Below are 20,143 nucleotides of genomic sequence, written 5' to 3'. Positions count from 1 at the left end.
TTTTCACATAGCAGTATACATTCTAGAAATCTGGTAAATGAAATATTTATATATTTTTTAGGTTCATGCAAGTATAAATAGTTTGAGTGTTCATTAAAAATTCACATTTCATCTTCAGGATGCTAAAATGTATTAATAAGCTTATAAACAAATATAACCCTTCATATATGTATTTATATGAGATGTAGAAAATTTATAATTCCATAAATAGTAATAATATATTCTGTGAGTATGGATTATTTTTCATACTGATACTAAACTCACTTTCCAACTTTTTCTCAGGAAAATGTATATTCTCATTATATGCTATAATAGAATTTTATTTTTCAAAAAAGCAGCATATATTATAATAGAAAGTGAGTACAATGTGGAAAGTAATATGCATATATATCCATAAGATTTTAGCAAATATGTTTTTGTATATTCTATAAAAAGATACATCAAAAGGTAACTAGAACAAAAAAAGAACATAATGAATGCTATTTTATAACCAGCTTCATTAATTTGATAGTTTAGTAAAATTTCCTGCATGTCCTAACACTTATACCCCAGAGACTTAGGTAATTTATATATTAAAGTCTGAACACTACCAGACTAGTAGATTTCCAATAAACATTTGTTGATTTAAAAAAAAAAAAGAAAGAAAGAAAATGTTTCTCTAGGAATAAATTCTCAAAGAGGGGTTGACAAGCCAAAGGACATGCTTTTAGGGCCAACTTTTAGGGCTCTTGTTTTATGTTGCACTCTTTTCACTAGAAATATTAAATAATATTTGGATTAGCCACAGCTGAAAGTTCCCTCTTGTCTGACCAAGTGCAAACACTAGATGATACTGTAACAACAGCCACAGAAACAAAAGGAGCAATAATCATGGTAATTTTTTTAAATTTGACATAAAATGCTAGTTACTGGTCGCCTGGGTGGCTCAGTTGGTTAAGCGACTGCCTTCGGCTCAGGTCATGATCCTGGAGTCGCGGGATCAAGTCCCGCATCGGGCTCCCTGCTCAGCAGGGAGTCTGCTTCTCCCTCTGACCCTCCCCCTCTCATGTGCTCTCTCTCTCTCATTCTCTCTCTCAAATAAATAAATAAAATCTTTAAAAAAAATGCTAGTTACTTATTGGTTTAAGTTATATTTGTTTTATTAGTTATAAATATGGATATTTTTTCACTTGTATACTACCCCTCTCTATTTTTTTATTTAGTGAATTTCCTTCTCATATCGCTTACTAATTTTATATTAGAGTTTACATTTTTCATACTAATTTTAAATATTTTTTGGTGGATGAGAGTGTAGTTTGAGGATAACATTTTTAAAGATAGCCATGCTCATTTGTTTATGTATTGTCTAGGGCCACTTTTGTTCTACAACCATAGAGTAGAGTAGTTATGACAGAACGTTATAACCCATAGATGGAAACTGTTGTTCAGCACCTGTCAGATACAAGTTAAATATAAAAGGGAAAAAGTATACACACACACACACATTATAAAATTATGTTATTTTTCACCTTTAAGTGTTTCATTCAACTTATTCTTTGATATCATATTCTTGTGTTTTAAGTATTTTTTAAACATTTCTTCAGATCTGTTGTGTTGGAAATAAATTCTCTAAATTTTGTCTACAAAGTTTTTTTTTTAATTTCACATCCTTTTTTTATTAAGACTTCATGTTTTTAGAGCAATTTTAGGTTTGTAGCAAAATTGAGAGGTAAGTACAGAGATTTCCCATTTATCCCCTGATGCCATGCATGCATAGACTCCCTACATCATCAATATCCCCTACATAATAGTACATTTGTTACAAGTAATAAACCTATATTGACACACTGTAATGACCCAATGTCTAGTTTACATCATGGTTTGCTGTTGGTGTTGTATATTCTGTGGGTTTGCACAAATATATAATGACATGTATGCATCATTATGGTATCATATAGAGTATTTTTATAGCCCTTAAAATCCTGTGCTCTGCCTCTCTATACCTCCCTCCTCCTCAGACCTGATGTTTTAAATGTTTATGTAGTTATGCCTTTTCCAGAATGTCATAAATTTGGAATCATATAGTATATAGCCTTTTCCAGATTGGCTTCTTTGACTTAGGAATACGCTTTTAAGTTTCCTCCATATCCTTTTATGGGTTTGATAGCTCATTTCTTTTTAGTGCCGAATAATATTTCATCGTTTGGATGTACATACCATTCCCTGACTGAAGGACATCTTGGTTGCTTCCAGGTTTTAACAATTATGAATAAAGCTGCTATGAATGTTTGTGTGCAGGTTTTTGTGTTGACATAAGTTCTCAACTGTTTGGGTAAATACCTAGGAGGGCTGTTGCTGGATAGTATGGTGATAGTGTATTTAGTTTTGTAAGAAACTGCCAAACTGTCTTCCACAGTGGCTATACCATTTTGCATTCCCATGAGCACTAAATGGGAGTTTCCATTGCTCCACATCCTCACCAGCATTTGATGTTAGTGTTCTGGAATTTGGCCATTCTAGTAGGTTGTAGTGATATCTTGTTATTGTGTTAATTTGAATTTCCCTGATAAACTATGTTGTGGAACATCTTTTCATATGCTGTTTTGCCATGTGTATATCTTACTTAGTGTGGTGTCTGAAGGTCTTTCATTTGTTTAAAATTTTTTTCTTGTTTAGTTTTAAGAGTTCTTTGTATATATTGGACAATAGTCTTTTATGAAATTTGGCAAATATTTTCTCCCAGTGTGAAGCTTGTCTGCTCATTCTCTTGATGTTGTCTTTCATAGAACATAAGTTTTTAAACTTTAATGAAGACTAACTAATCAGTTTTTTTCATGGATCATGCCTTTAGTGTTTTATCTAAAAAGTCACCACCATACCCAAGGTCATCTAGGTTTTCTCCTGTGTTATACTGAAGGAATCTATACTTCTGTATTTCATATTTAGGTCTATGGTCTATTTTTTAGATAGTTTTTGTGGAGAGTGTAAGGTTTGGTTCTAGATTCTTTTTTCTTTTTTCTTTCTTTTTTTTTTTTTTTTTGCATGTAGATGTCCAGTTATTCCAGCACCATTAGTTCCAAGACTATCTTTGCTCTATTATATTGCTTTTGCTCCTTTGTCAGAGATCAGTTGACCATATTTTGGGAGGTCTATTTCTGGGCTCCCTAGTACAATGCATTGCTTTCTTTGTCCATTCTTTCACCAAAACCACACACTGTCTTGATTACCAAGGCACTATAATATGTTCTGAAGTATGGTAGTGTCAGTTCTCCAACTTCATTCCTTTCCTTCAATATGGTGTTGGCCATTCAGGCTCTTTTGCCTCTTTATATAAACTTTATCAGTTTGTTGATATTCGCAATATAATTTGCTGGGATTTTTATGGGAATTGCATTGAATCTATAGATCAAGTTGGGAAGAATTGGCATTGTAGTAATATTGAGACTTCCTATTCATAAACATGACATATTTATCGATTTATTTAGTCCTTTAATTTCATTCATCAGAGTCTTGTAGTTTTCTCTATCTTGTACATATTTTGCCAGAATTAAACCCAAGCATTTACTATTTTTGGCTGTTTATGCAAATAGTATTGTGTTTTTAATTTGAATTTACATTTTTCTTGTTCCTGGTACCTAGAAAATCCATTGACTTTTATATATTAACCTTGTATTAAAAATACTTGTAATTTGTCTTAAGATTTCTACTTTCATCGATGTGTTATTTAGAAGTGTGTTGTTTAATCTCCATGCATTTTGCGATTTTCCAGCTATCTTTCTCCTACTGATTTCCAGTTTAATTCCTTTGTGGGCTGAGAATAAACATTGTATTTCTATTATCTTAAATGTGTTAAGGTGTTTTATGGCCCAGAATGTGGTCTATATTGGTAAATGCTCCATGTGAACTTGAGAAGAATTTGTATTCTTCTGTTGTTGGATGAAGTACTTTATACATGTCAATTATATCCAGTTGATTGATGGTGTTGTTGAGTTCAACTATGTTCTGACTGATTTTCTACTGCCAGATCTGTCCATGTGTGATAGAGGAGTATTGAATTCTCTAATTTAGATATGGATTCATCTGTTTCTCTTTGAAGTTCCATTAGTTTTTGCGTCATGTGTTTTGATGGGCTACTATTAGAGCATTCACACAATTGGGACTGTTATGTCTCCCTATAGAATAACCTTTTATCACTATGTAATGCCTCATCTTTATCCCTGATAATATTTTAGCTCTGAATTCTGTTCTATTTGAAATTAATATAACTACTCTAGTTTATCTTTTTTTAAAAAAAATTAGTATCAGCATAGTATATCTTTATCCATGCATTTGCTTTTAATTCATATGGGTCATTATATTTCAATTGGGTTTCTTATAAACACTATATAGATAGGTCTTATTTTGTGATGCATTCCAAAAATCTGTCTTTTAATTGGTACATTTCGGCCATTGACATTCCAAGTGATTATTGATGTAATTGGATTGATATCTACTGTATTTCTTACTGTTTTCTATTTGTTGCCCTTGTTTTCATTTTTATTTTTGTCTTCCATTATTTTTTCTGACTTCTGTAGTTTTAAGTATACATTTTATTATTCCATTTTCTCTCCTTTCTTAGCATGTCACTTATAAAGTTGATCCTTGAACAATAGGGGGGATTAGAGGTACCACACCCCCACCCCTCTCCTGCACAATCAAAAATTCACATATAACCTTTGACTCCCCCAAAACAACTACAAATAGTCTGCTATTGACTGGAAACCTGGGTTATGATAACATAAATAGTCCATTAACACATATTTTGTATGTTATATGTATTATATACTATATTCTTACAATGAAGTTAACTAGAAAAAGAAAATATTTTTAAGAAAATCATAAGGAAGAAAAATACATTTGCAGTACTGTAAAATATCCATGTATAAGTGGACCTGCACAGTTCAACCCCATGTTGTTCAAGGGTCAACTGTACTTGGTGTTTTTTATTCATTTTGCTTTTTCTGTTGTTGTTGTTAACTCTTTTATTGGGGACAGGAAGTAGTTTTTATTGGTAAGTAAAGATCGGGCAGTGCTGATGACTTCAGGAATGCAGGGCCTGCTACTTCTCTAAGGCCATGAGTAGAATGTATTTGACCCCACAGCCAACCAAAAGGAGCTGCTTTTCAGCTACCATGTATTCAAATCCATCCATGTTAAACTTGGCACTGCCTTACTTCTTGGAGATGTGGGTGTTCTAGCAGCCAGGTAACTTGAATTTGGCCCTGCATAGGGTCTCAATCCTTGTATTGTGGTGTGGAACTGATGGATCTGATGACTTGGCCAATGTGGATCCTGACCACTGTGCCCTGAGGCCAATGGCACTCCACATACCTGTCTGGGGCCTGGACTGGGACAACTTCAGACATAAATGTCCAATGGAAAGGTCTATCTCTTTGTTCTTAGGGCAACCCATATGCACAACAGACTGTGTATACTACTGAGGAAGCTGCTGTGTGCAGTCATTACACATCTGGGAAAAGAGCGTGGTTGGCCTAATTTGCTGTAGGTTTTTGTTGTTGTTTTGTTGTTTTTTATTTTTTTTAGTGTTTGTCCTAGAGTTTGCAATATACATTTTACAGGCTAATCCAAGTCCACTTTGAAATAATGCAATACACATCATAGGCATTGTGAGTACCATATAATAACAAAATAATACTAACTTCTCCTCCTGTCCCTTGTATCATTATTGTCTTTCATTTCCCTTATGCATAAACTTATGTAATCAAATACATTTTTGATATTATTATAATTAACACACTGTTATCTGATCACTTAATGATAAGAAAAACAATTTTTCATTTTTATTTTAGCTATTAATTCTTTGACACTATTCCTTTCTTTACATTGATCCAAGTTTCTGACCTACATATATTTTTTTCCTTCTTGCAAGGTGGGTTTACTGGCAAAAAGTTCCCTCAGTCCATCTGAGAAAATTTCTCCTTTATTTCTTTTTCATTTTTGAAGAATCATTTCTAGGTTGGTAGTCTTTTTTTCCCTATACTTTAGTTATTGGGTACAATTCTGGTAAGGTGTTTATTTTTCCCCTTTGGCATTTTTTCAGGATTATTTCTATATATCTGATTTCCTGTAGTTTGAAATGAAATTCCCAGGTGTAGTTTTCAAGGGGCATTTATCCTACTTAATACTCTGAGATTCCTGGGTCTATGGTTTTGTGTTTTTTATTAATTTGGGGGAACTCTGACATTATCATTTTGCATATTCTGTTTTTTAGGGGTTTTTTTGTTTTATTTTGTTTTGATTTCTTCTCCTTCTGGTAGTCCCATTATGTGTATGTTACACATTTTGCATTTGTCCCACAGTCCTTGCTCTTTCATTTTATTTTATTTTTCAATCTTTGTTGTCTTTGCTTTTGGTTTTTGATATATCCTCTAGCACAGAGATTCTTTCTTTAGCCATGTCCTGTGTTCTAAAAAGCCCATCAAAGGAAGCAAACCATCAGAGACTCTTAACAATAGAAAACAAAATGAGGGTTGATGGAGGGGAGGTGGGCAGGGGGTGGGCTAAATGGGTGATGGGTATTAAGAAGGGCACTTATTACATACAGCACCTGGTGTTGTATGTAAGTGATGAATCACTTAATTCTATTCCTGAAAACTTTAATACCCTACATGTTAACTCACTTGAATTTAAATAAAAAATTGAAACAAACAAACAAAAAAGGCATTCTTATGGTTGTTTTATCCACCTGTTTTTAATTGAAGTATAATTAACACACATTATATTAATTTCAAGTGTATACTATAGCAATTCAACATTTATATACATTATGGAATGCTCACCACAAAGTGTAGTTACATGTCACCATACAAAGTTATTACAATAATACTGACTATATTTTCTATGCTATATTTTACATTCCTTTGACTTATTTTCTAACTGGAACTTTGTACGTCTTAGTCCCCTTCACTGATTTTGCCTATCTCTCTACCTCTCTCCCATCTGACAACCACCAGTTTGTTCTCTAAATTTATGAGTCTCCTTTTTTTTTTTTTTAGTTTCCACATACAAGTGAAATCATACTGTATTTGTCTTTCTCTGGCTAACTTATTTCACTTAGCATAATACCCTTTAAGGTCAATCCATGTTGTTGCAATTGGCAAGATTTCTTTCTTTTTTCTGTCTGAGTAATATTCCTCTGTGTGTGTGTGTGTGTGTGTGTGTATCTATCAGTGGACACTTGGGTTGTTTCCATATCTTGGTTATTGTAAATAATGCTGCAATCTATTATGTTTCTATACATTAATGACAAACTAGCAGAAAAAGAAATTTAAAAAACAATTCCTTTTACAAAATTGCATCAAAAAATACCTAGGATTAAATTTAACCAAGGAAGTGAAAAACTTGTACTCTGAAACTTATAAGACATTGATGAAAAAACATTAAAGATGTTACAAATAAATGGTAAGATATTTCACAGTTGTTTTAAATTCTTGGTCTGATAATTCCAACATTTCTGCTGTGTCTGTTTCTTATGTTTGTTCTGTCTCTTCAAATAGAGCTTCTTTGTTTTTTACCTTTTAGTATACCTTGTAATTTTTGTTCTTGATAGTGGGACATGATGTACTGGATAAAGGAACTGCTGTAAATAGATCTTCAGTAATATGGTGTGAGGTATGGTGGGAGGGTAAGTGATCTATGGTGCTATGATTTGATCTCTCTCTATCGGTGAATCTATGCCTTTGGACTATGTACTTCACAAGTGTTTTTCAGTGTTTTTCTGTTTTTGTTTGTTTGTTTTGCTTACTTGTTTTGTTTCCATTAGGTGAGATAGGATGGCTAAAGAGGGTAGGAATTGGTATTTCCCTTTTGCCAGGTCAGTTAGGCTGTGATAATACCACAGCGAGTTAGGCTCTGGTTAATTGGTTTCTGCTGAGGGCAGGTCTTGTTAAGAACACACTGCTGTTCAGTATTTCAGAATGCTTCCTTTTCACTTCCCTCTGCTAGATCTGAAGGGGATTTTCCTGAGATCTCTACTGTGAGAAACTGTTTAAGCTTCTGGAGGTAAACCTCACAAAATTCTCGTCCTCCCTACACTGCCTGGGTCCCCTGGAAGTTTCAGCTATCAGTTATCCACCCTGAGTCTCCAGCAATTCATCAATTACAGTTCTGGTGTTGCTGCTCTGGCATTGGTTCTTGCAGAAAGCTCTACTGTGAGTCTCTGCTCAGGTAAGCCCCACAACTTCTTATATTCACCTGGCTGTCTCTCCAGTCTTGAGGGCAGTGTTTTGCCCTGTGTCCTCTCTTCTTGAGCACACAAGAAGAGTTATTAATTTTTCAGTCTGTTCAGCTTTTTACTTGTTAGTACAGAGTGGTGACTTCCAAGTTTTTTACATGTGGAACTGGAAAATGGATTCCATTTTTTTTCATATAATAAACTTTTTATTTGAGAGTAGTTTGACATTTATGGGAAAGTTACAAAGATATTACAGAGTTCCCAGGTTTCTCCTGGGAACCAGGAGAGGTTTACCAAAAACCACCAAATCTCAGGCAAAGGGGTTCACCACCAAAATGCAGATTTACATGGTAAACCTGAGGGTCAAAAACACTCAACTTACAAAAAAATCTTATATTTTCGAACAATTCATTACCAGAAGCAAAACCTGATTACATACATGTTTCAAAATAGGTGACAAAATAACAAATTCCAGCTTTCACTGTGAAGCTAACCAAAGAAAATGCCTCTACCCAAGATTGGCCCATTATTTCACTCAGAGTGAAACATTCTGAGGAGCTGTAAAAATATTTAAACATAAATACTTAGGTTTACACACAACACACATATGCACACATATGCACCATAGCCAGTTTCTCCTGTATTAACATTTTTCATTAATATGGTATATTTAAAAATATATATATGACATATTTTTCACAGTATCAATGCATTATTGTTATACCAAGTCCATTCTTTATTCACATTTCCTCAGTTTTTCTAAATGTTCTTTTACTGCTCTAGGATCACATGCAAGATAACTATTACATTTATTCATCATCTGTAGGCTTCTACTAGCTGTAAGAGTTCATCTGTCTGACTTCCTTGTTCTTGATAACCTTGACAATTGTGAGAAGTACTGGTCAGGTATTTTGTAGAATGTTTCTTGTTTGAGGGTTTCTCATGATTGCACAGGGGTAATGCATTAATGGGAGTCAGACCACAGAGGTAATGTGCCATTCTCACAATTTCATATCAAGGATATATATTCTCATGATGACTCATTACTATTGATGTTAACCTTGATAGAGAGTTGAATTATCTACATAAATTATTTTGATTAATTATCCACAAGCGTTTCACCTATCTTTTCCCATTTATTTATTTAATCATGTGCTTATGTCAGTATTCATGAATTTGTATTTTATATTTTGTGTTATAATCCAATAATTATTTATTTTTTTGCTCATATTATCCCAGCTTTGTCCACTGGGAGCTCTTTTAGTTGATTCTTGTGTGTCCTTTAATATGCCCATACTCCCATTTGTGTATGTATGTTTAGCACTTTCCTACTTTCTGGCATTATAAAACTCATATCTTTCCTGTCCTGGTCCTAGAATTCCAAGGAACTCTAGTTTCTTTTAATGGAGAATGGTATTAGAAATTAAGATCTGGGCATTAGGTGTGCTCTTGTTTTATTTATTTATTTGCGGGCGGGAGGGGGTTGGTTTAGTTTTTCCCCTATGGATCCCATAATTTCATTCTGTGCTCATTTTCTTCATTTTCAAATACGTTTTTTAGAAGTTCCTTGAGTTTATTGGTGCTAGATTTTAACATCCTTAGCCTTTGTTTATTTTTAAGTGATTTTATCTTTTCATCAATCTTGAAAAATTAATTATAAAAATATAGATTTTCCTGGTTTATGGCATAATCATTTTATACATGAAATTTGCCTCTTTTTTATAATTATGTATTTCTTAATTGAATATTATTAAGTAATTTTATAGCTTACATTGTTTTGAAGTGTAGTTGAAGTATTTAATTCTAGAAGACTTTAAGGTAAAGATTTTCTTTTCATTGTCCAACTCATGTTATGAAAGGTATTTCTCAATCACCTGAGACTAAAATCAAGTTACCTACAAAGGAATAAACTCAGAAGAGCATCATATTTCTTCTCCTTCATGATTGAACATTTTAGACATACATATTAAGGACTGTGATAATTTGAAATGAGAAGATGTTGCTCTATGAATTCTCTTTCCAACCATAGTCATCTCCATGGGTCGTGATCCATGCTCTCTCCTCTCCCCTCTTCTCATCTCATATTTACTTCAGCATTCCAACTGCAGTATACTATATCTATGTAAAGTGTTTTAAGGACTTTTCAAAAGACCAATTGTTATATTCATTAGGCTGAGTTTTATGTATAGCTATGATTTAAATTGACTTAGTTATTGGGGCGCCTGGGTGGCTCAGTCGTTAAGTGTCTGCCTTCAGCTCAGGTCATGATCCCACAGTCCTGGGATCGAGCCCCTCATCAGGCTCCCTGCTCAGCAGGAAGCCTGCTTCTCCCTCTCCCGCTCCCCCTGCTTGTGTTCCTGCTCTCGCTCTCTGTCAAATAAATAAAATATTTTTTAAAAATTAAAAATAATAATAAAATAAATTGACTTAGTTATTAATTAATCTTCTAAATTACAGATGCTAAGTTTAGGTTTATATATCATGCCATTCTACTGATTGGGTAAAAAAAAATAGGATTAGGGTGATTATAGAGGCAAGAAATTAGTTCAGGTGAAAGATGAATCCTTGAAAAGGGAAACTGGGTGTTGTGCCATATTTTAAATTTATTTTTAATGAAGCATTGTTAGAACTTATACCAGTACATGTAACTTGAGTGAGATGATAAAGACAAAGTAGAGAATCAGTCTAATTAATTACTCCTGGTGGTAAATATGATCTCATAGTCATAAAAATCAGAATAAGAATGTTTTAGTAGAATTAGATTTGTGTACACTTATAAAATTATATATTAAGATACTTTATATAAATATGAAGATATATAATCTTGAAAATTAGCTCATTTAATAGTTAAGTGGTAAATGTTGATATTAGAGCTAACAGAAATCGTTTAACCTTACACCATATTATGTGGTACCTGGGGACATGTCTATGGAAACTCTTTCCTTCTTCTTTATGCAGCTTTATGGAGTCATAAATATGAAAACCAAAACCCTCAGGATACTTCAGTATGTTGTTTCCAGCTCTGTTTTATTATTGTGATGATGATTATTATTAGTTTGCTTGTTTTCTCTTCTCAGGAAAATAAACATGTCATTCAACCTACCAATTATCAAAATCTTTACATTGAAAAGAGATAGTATTTTCTTTAGAAAAAAATATTTCATGATGCTCAAATGCTTTATATGGAATATAATTCTAGCTACTCTGATACTGCATTTGGGAACAAGATCCTTGTCCACTTACCCACTCATTCTTCCTATGTTGTCCTCAGTATCACTAGAGCTTCATGGAACAATGTTTGAAAAGCATTAACATATCACAATTTTCTTATTTAATATAAAAGAAAATAAGATTCAGTATGTGTGAAAAAACTAGAGGATATCAGGTATATTTACAAATACCTTTGCTTATGCTGTTCCTGTTGAAAGGATATTTTCATCTTATCTATTTCCATAAATATTTAATTATTGATAGACCTTCTGATAGTGATGGTAGGATATCTTGCTATTTCTTATATATGGTATAAAGAACACCAATACCGCTCACAAAAATGTTTTGGATCTAAGTGTTTAAGCAGTTCCACCTTTTTAAATACAAGCTGATTCAGGAAATGGTTAGTAGATCAGAAGTAACACTGAAATAATTATAGGATCATGCAGGTTTGTCCTAAAGGGGTAAAGCCTAAAGAGTGATAGATTTTTCACTTAACACACACACACACACACACTCTCACACACACACACACACCTGCCCAATTTACAAAACATTCAACTCTCCTCTTTCTCCATGGGTTGTTTCTTCTAATTTTGATAAACTTACCCTTAATAAAATAATAAAGGACTAATTATCCTCAGAGTAAAGAGATAGCAGCAAGTTGTGGTGACTGAACCCATTGGAGCATGCATGCATGCCCCACTGAAAGATGGTGGCAGCTATTTATCTCACCTGCTTGTAACCACATTGGAATGGAGAGCTAGTTTTTGCCAGCTCCTCAGATATTTTCAAATCATATCAGAAATACAGATTTAATAGGAAATCCAAAATTTTCAATATTAGCCAAAAATATTCATTTAACACTGCATAGGTCAACACTGTATAGGAAGAACACATTATGTCAATAAGCCAGATATGGCCTATGAAATACCGCTTTGGAATTTCTTTCAATTATATATATTTGACCATAGGCACTTAAGTAATTAATCTACTCAACAAATAGTGAACATAGTACCTGTCACCAATTGTTATAATTAGTTTGCACATATTTTTCATTGATTTTTCCAAAAAAACCTCTGTGATTAAATATTTTTCTTACCCTCACTTTAAAGGAGAAAAATTGGAGGCACAGGTAGTTAAGTGTTGTTCTGTTAGTATAAGAATGACTGTTACAAGAAACAAACAAAACATATATATTGGCTCCAATATAATAGAAGTTAATGTCTCACATAAGTAAATTCCAAACAACTGTTCCAGTTACATAAGCAGCTCTCCTCCAAATGATGATTCAAGGACCCAGGTTTCTCTCTAGTGGCTCATCTTCAAATCCTGACTTCCAAATTCATTTTGCATATCATCATCAAACTAGTAGATGGAGAAAGAGCATGGAAGAACATATGGAAGAGGTTCCCATGATCCAGGCCAAGAACCAGTCTCAAGGAAGAAGAGAAAATTAATTAAATGAAAATATGACCATTTTCTATCATAGTCGGTTAGTATCTGAATCAGGAGATGAATCCAGATTAGCCACATCCAGATCCTACACTCTCATTGAATGCTAGTTACTAAGATAGGGTCATATAGTAAACAGCACAGAGTTTTCAATCTGCAGAAAAGGCAGACAGTTGGGATAAATTTATAGGCATGGTGTGTGTGTGTGTGTGTGTGTGTATAAAATTATTCATGAGATAAGATTGGGACCCATGATATATATGATGAAACTGAAACATAAAGTGAGTTCAGAGGGAAAAAATGTGTTTCCTTTGTAAGTAAAATGGGAATATTATTGCCACAAGAAACAGCATTTGTGATAAATTCAATAGCACATAAAAAAATTAAATTTAGAAAGCTAATATAATTGGATTTGAAAGAACTAAAGAAGGGTAATAAGAAACAAGGCTATATAGAAGACAGGATGATGTAAGACTCATCATACGTTAATACTAAGGAAGTCAACATTTACCCTAAGGTCAACGAAAGCCATTAAATAATTCAGAAGAGAAATAAATCAACCAGACTTAGTCATGCAAACATTTATTTTAATAAATGGAAGCCTGGAAAATGGCTTGAAAAATTAAAAGAATGATGTGAAGCAAGCATTTCAGCTTATGTGAGGTGAGAGGATAAGTGAAGAAGAGGGTCTATGATGCTTTGAATTAGGGGGTCATAGAGATGACAAGTAAATGGGATCAAATGATGTTTAGAAAATAATTGTGGCTTAGCTTGCAGCATGGCTGGATGTGAGCAATGAGTGTGAATCATAATGCCCATCAGGTTTCTGGATTGAGCAAATGAATGAATTTTTTCATTTAATGCTATCTATTCAAGAAAGAATGGAGAATGGAGGGGAATATTATGAATGCAGCTTTCTATAGTTTGTAATGATAAAATGGGAGTAATCAAAGCACCTACCTAATGAGATTGTTCTTAACATAGGAAGCATGCCTTACAGTAAAAAAAAATCACATAAGAAATGTCATTCTTTTTTTTTTTTTTAAAGATTTTATTTATTCATAAGAGACAGAGGGAGAGAGAGGCAGAGGGAGAACCAGGCTCCCCACTGAGCAGGGAGCCCAATGTGGGACTTGATCCCAGGACCCTGGGATCATGACCTGAGCCAAAGGCAGACACTTAACCATCTAAGCCACCCAGGCGCCCAAGAAATGTCATTCTTATTTTTTTCTATGAATATGGGTTTTTTGGTTGTTTTTGTTTGTTTTCAATTTCAGTACCTACATCTCTAAGTGTTTTAGTTCTTAACCTTCTACTATTCACTCCCTAGCCCTCCTTCCTGAGTGTGCCCTGGCTCATGATCTGGCAAATTACTGGGACACTGGGGAAAACCCTCCTGTCAATGGCTCACAAAGATTACCAACAAGTGAACACTATCCTTTCTCCTCCATAATTTCATTCCAGTGTCCTCTATTTCTTCCCATGTCACATTTGGGATGTACAGGTATTTATGAGTCTGCCTAAAGTTCTCAAAACTCTAGGATCTATAATGTCATCTTCTAGGACCCCATGGATCTCTCCCCATTCCTCTACCCAGTCTGGGATAAACTCTAATGGGAAGAACATGGCTGCCTCATTGCCCCAATTTCTATAAGATGCTTTATCAGGAACACCTCTTCAAGGCTTCTGTTTTCTTAAGTATTTAAAATTTTGTCAAAAAATATTTTTCACATGATAATACATATCCAGCCAATCTACAGTGAGAAATATAGATGACTAGGGTTTTTTTTTTTTAATGGAAAGGAAAAGAGTAAACATTTAATAAATGTAGTGGACTCATAGAAAATATCTAATAATTTCAAGATATTATAATATTGTAATTACTTCACTCATTTGAAAATGTAAACTAACAATTAGACAGATTGATTGAGAGCTCTGAAGACAGTCGTGGGCTACATACACTGATATAGAAATTGCAAATACATGGATGGCTCAGTGAACATTGTAAATCATTTAGCCATCATCAGATTTCCCATTCAGACTTCCTACCATAGTGCCAATATAGTTTAGGTATCCATTCCTCCCCAAAAAGCCCATAGAACTCGGTGAAAATTGATCCATCTCTAGTTCCTGGGGAGGATATTAATTAAACTGAACTTCTAAAGTAGTCAGGGCAATCTTATCCATTTTGCCCTAAGTATATGTCAGAGTACAGAATTAAGAAAATCAACAAATAGCATTGCCTTAGAAAGGCTAATTGGTTCTGGGATATACATGTGACCTAAATTGGTTCAGGTGTACTGATTAGAAGAGATTTTTATTCCTTAATGGAGATATGCTGTCTCTTCCCTCCCTGCACATTAATACAGTAGCAAATTTGCACAATTACTCTTTGTCATCTTTGTAACCATGAGAAAGCCAGCCTAAAGACAAAAAATGAGAAAATAATACAAACAGAGCTGCAACCCCTGGTCATAGACCTGGAGGTATCACTATTCCATTATAAGACTTTCGGGTTTTGGTTTCTCCTATAATTAGTCAAAAATATTTGTCCTAAAATAGATAGTAACTGAGGTCATCAGTGTATATCACATTGCATAAGGAGAACATGAAGAATTAAACAACAAAAATACAAACAAATCTAGCATGTTAGGTGAAGAGAACTATTCACTTTTGAGACAACTCTGAGGATGTATGACTCATTGGAGAAGCATATGAACAATTGAAACTACAAAATTATAGATGGGAAGTTAACAAAAATAATAATGTATGCAAATATATCCATTTTCCCTAAACATTAGCTAACATGAAAATGACCCTGGAATTTTGGTAGCATCTATGTTTATTATAGCAATAATGCCTAAGTGCTCTGATACAGAAAACATAAATACCCTTTCGGTAACTGCGTAGTGTATCTCTTCCAGTACTTGTGCTGTCAAATATTACGACATCAGTGTAATATTATTCTCAGAAAGGCAAAACAAAATAAAACATGACACTAATAATGTTATATTTAATTCATGGTAATTTGATGTTCTTGTTTTTTACGATCAGGATAAAATAGCTTGTGTAAGATAATACATTTGATTCATTCTGTACCAAGTCTTCTTTATTATGAGGCTTATAAAAGCATCAAATAATTACAACAAACAATTTAGTGGGAACTTATTACTACAAATAACTTCTAAATTGAAATGTTAGCTTGGATAATTTCAAAAAATAGCAACAGCAAAGAATGCTAAGTACTTTAAACACCCCATGAGGTGAGCTACCATGCTGTGATGCCTATCTTTAAAAAATCCCTTCAAGATGTCCATTTCAGATTGGAAGGTTAGGGATCCATTTCATTATTATAGTTACCCTCTCTCCCCTTTGCCAATCGCTTGGGCAGTCACCAACATATTCCTTATTCCAAAATGTGTAATATATTTTACTAAAATATACTTACATACAACATTAAGTTGAATGTTTCTTTGAGCTGTTCTGGAAGCAGAACCTTTATGTAAGTTTCCAGATGACAGGTTTTTGCCTTGAGGATTCTTAGGGGTGAGAGAATTCATGAGATTGTAAGAGGTTCAGTTATGCAGATTGTTAGTACCCAGGAAGAAGTAAGAAAAACTGCCTTCCTAAAAAACTTGGTACTCTCTGTCATGATTGAGAGGCAGTTGTTATTTAATCACAATCATATTTCAGTGGTACCTGGAAAAATATTTTGAAGTAATGAAATTTGTTGTATTGGAAACAATTTGTATAAATAGAATAATTTACTAAATCAAATGGATATTGGTAGAAACTGACTCTTCTTTATCTTAGAATCACAGAACATGGCTAAAAATATGAAATTCTGTGGGGTATTTGTACTCTTCAAACATGTCTTCAATTAAATTTAGAAACTTTCTTTTCCGATGCCTCAGTGATTAAATCTGTGCATAGTCAATCTTACAGAATCAATAAATAATCAAGATGTATCTCCATAAAGATTTACTACTCACCAACCTCTACATTCTGAGCTTTGGTGCTCAGTGAAATGTATGGTGGAAGGAAAACAACATGAGGAGACTATTAGGCTATTATCAGAAAAAGAAGGGGCACCTGGGTGTCTCAGTGAAGCACCCAACTCTTGGTTTCGGCTCAGGTCATGATCTCGGGTCATGGGATCGAGCCCTGCATCGGGCTCTGCGCTCAATGCAGTCTACTTCAAATTCTCTCTCTCTCCCTCTCATTTGCTCACTCTCACTCTAGTAAATAAATAAAATCTTTTAAAATTTTTAAAAAAAGAAAAAGAAAAGATAACAAATGTTGGTGAGAATATAGAGAAAAGGGAACCCTTATACACTATTGGTGGGAATGTAAATTGTTACAACCATTATGGAAAACATGTGGAGGTTCCTCAAAATATTAAAAATAGGATGACATTATGTTCCAGCAACCCTTCTCTTTGGGTATATATCCAAAGTAGATTAAATTAGTACTTCAAAGAGATATCTGCACTCCCATGTTCACTGCGGTATTATTTACAATAGCCAAGATATAGAAACAACATAAGTGTCCATCTATGGATGAATGGATAAAGAAAGTGTGATATATAGATATCTATTTATCTATATATAGAGATATATATGTGTATATATCTCTATATATAGAGATATATATGTATATATATATACATATATATATGTATGTAATTCATCCTTAAAAATAGAGAGACCCTGTCATTTGCAACAACATAAATGAATCTAGAAGACATTATGCTAAGATAAGCAAGACACAGCAAGAAAAATACTGCATGATCTTACTTACATGTCGAATCTAATTAAATTGAATACATAGAAACAGAGTAGAATAGTAGTTAACAGGGTCATAGAGGTGGAGGAAATGGGAAGATGTTGGTCATAAGGATACAAAGATGCAGTTATGTAGGATGAATAAATTCTAGGGATCTAATGTACAGCATAGTGATTAAAGTTAATAATGCTGTATTCTATACTGGAAATTTGCTAAGAGAGTAGATTTGAGGTGCTTTCCAAAAAAAGGCACTATGTGAGGAGATGGACATGTTGATTAGTGTGATTATAATAATAATTTCACTGTGTATGTGTGTGTATATGTACATATAAAACATAATATATACCTATATATGTTTATTATAAAATAAAATCAAATAAAAAGGAATGATAAATATTAACACTAAACATAGCAATCCCTAATCTAAACTGAGCTGTTGTGGGTATATATTTTTTCTTTTTTTCTTTTTCTTTTTTTAATGATTAATATGATGTCGCTAATTCTAGTGTATACATTGTGAGAATATTCTAAAATTACTTTTTTTTCCATAACCTCCATTGACTTCTTTTTAACCTGACATAGCAAATTGCTTCTGAAGGTCTTAAGATAAATAGACTAGACATTTGAAATTAAAATACCATCATTTGTAATTACTAAGTAATATATCATGTTCTTTCAAAATCATTTATTATAATACAACTGAGGTGATGAGCCTCTAATACTAATCCAGAATTGCTATTTTGCCTTTGTCTTATTCTAATGAAAATATTTGAGATTGCAGTAAACAGTTTTGGTTATTCAGATTATATTTCCAAATCTGATGCACAACTAGTTCTAGCCTCTATGATTCGGAGGCTACAAGCCTGCACTATTCTAGACATGAGAGGAAAATAATTGATTCTCAATACTAATGCCCTGCCTTTATTTGTTGGTATAATCATTACCCTGTGGCATTTATATCCTATATTGAGCCCAAATTGTAATTTAAAAAATCATCTGCAATTGTTTTACTAAAGAAATATTGAGGGACACAAATACGATGGTAATTGGGCTCTTTTAATTCTTGTACATATATTGTCTCATTTATTCTTCATAACAACACTATGAAGTAAGATATTAATATCTTCTTCATTTATAAATAATGAAATGAGCTACAGAGATATTAAAGGACTAACTTCAAATAATACCTATATATAGTAGCATCAAATTTCAAAAATGTCTGATCTTAACTATTACTGCACATTTGAGACACATTGAAAAACTAAAAATGTAAGTATATTTAGATAAAAATAATCAGAAAAATATATGGCAAATGTGAAAAAATCCTTCTTGATTCTCCTATTCCTTTTATTCTTCCTACGTTAAACCACATATACTAATATTTAGTCCCCTAAATATTTTATAGTGTAATATTATGCAAAATATACACAAATTAAAATATTTTATTTCTTTTTCCTTTCATATAAATTGGATCATGCCTAACATTGATCTTTTATCACATAAATATTACAAAGATCACAGAGATATTTCTTATACTTTTTTTTTATTTCTTATACTTTTAACTGACATATAGACTTCCATTGTGTAGATTTCATTATAATTTATTGAAGGATATGGGCTTAAACGTCTCAAAAATTCTAAAATGCTGTAAAGCATCTAGAAATTATTTTTATAACTCAGTTAATGTCATTTTTGCATATGCAGCTAATATCCCAGGACAGTAGGAAAAATCTTATAATATAGAAGAATAGAAGGAGGCTATAAATAAAGCTTGCTAAGGAATAAAAAAGCTCTGAAAATATGACTGAAAAGAGTGGGTTATAAAATCCAGGGAAATGGTGCCTTGGGTTTTAACAATTGAATAGGTATGGAGCCTTGGGCCCATGCCTTGTGGGTTCATTGAAACAGGATCATGTATAAAGCCACAATCTTTGAGAAATAGAGAGTCAGGAAATTTATGCTCAACAAGAAAAGAATATGGCATAGTGAACTAAGTCATCCTTGATTCTTGGTGGAAAAAATACCAGAATAATACTTCTTGAGATTTTGTACTCATAACCTGGTATTTATAAATAATTAAGGTATGAATTTATACAATAATATGTTCCAGGATTCTCCAAGTGATACATTTAGATAACATTAACTGTGTTAATAGCTATGAAGTATTTAGAATAATGCCAAGTAACTAATAAATGCTGCTAAATAACATATACACACATACATATGTAAGTGAATATACATATATTTATATTTATAGAATTAAGTACTTTTTTTTTTTTAAGATTTTATTTATTTATTTGACAGCGAGAGACACAGCAAGAGAGGAAACACAAGCAGGGGGAGCGGGAGAGGGAGAAGCAGGCTTCCTGCAGGGCAGGGAGCCCGATGCGGGGCTTGATGCGGGGCTCGATCCTAGGACCCTGGGATCATGACCTGAGCCGAAGGCAGACGCTTAACGACTGAGCCACCCAGGCGCCCCAT

The 20,143-nt window shown here is 33.3% G+C and overlaps 1 pseudogene; it reads right to left on the bottom strand.

Annotated features, from left to right (window-relative positions):
• Nucleotides 1–5,401: 5,401 nt before the first annotated feature.
• Nucleotides 5,402–5,524, bottom strand: LOC118008333 (annotated as a pseudogene).
• Between the last annotated feature and the right edge of the window lie 14,619 nt (nucleotides 5,525–20,143).

This window comes from Mirounga leonina, unplaced genomic scaffold, assembly GCF_011800145.1.
Source record: "Mirounga leonina isolate KUSES-001 unplaced genomic scaffold, KU_Mleo_1.0 Mir_125, whole genome shotgun sequence".
In the NCBI taxonomy this organism is placed as follows: domain Eukaryota; kingdom Metazoa; phylum Chordata; class Mammalia; order Carnivora; family Phocidae; genus Mirounga; species Mirounga leonina.
This window is presented reverse-complemented; position numbering and strand designations above follow the sequence as displayed.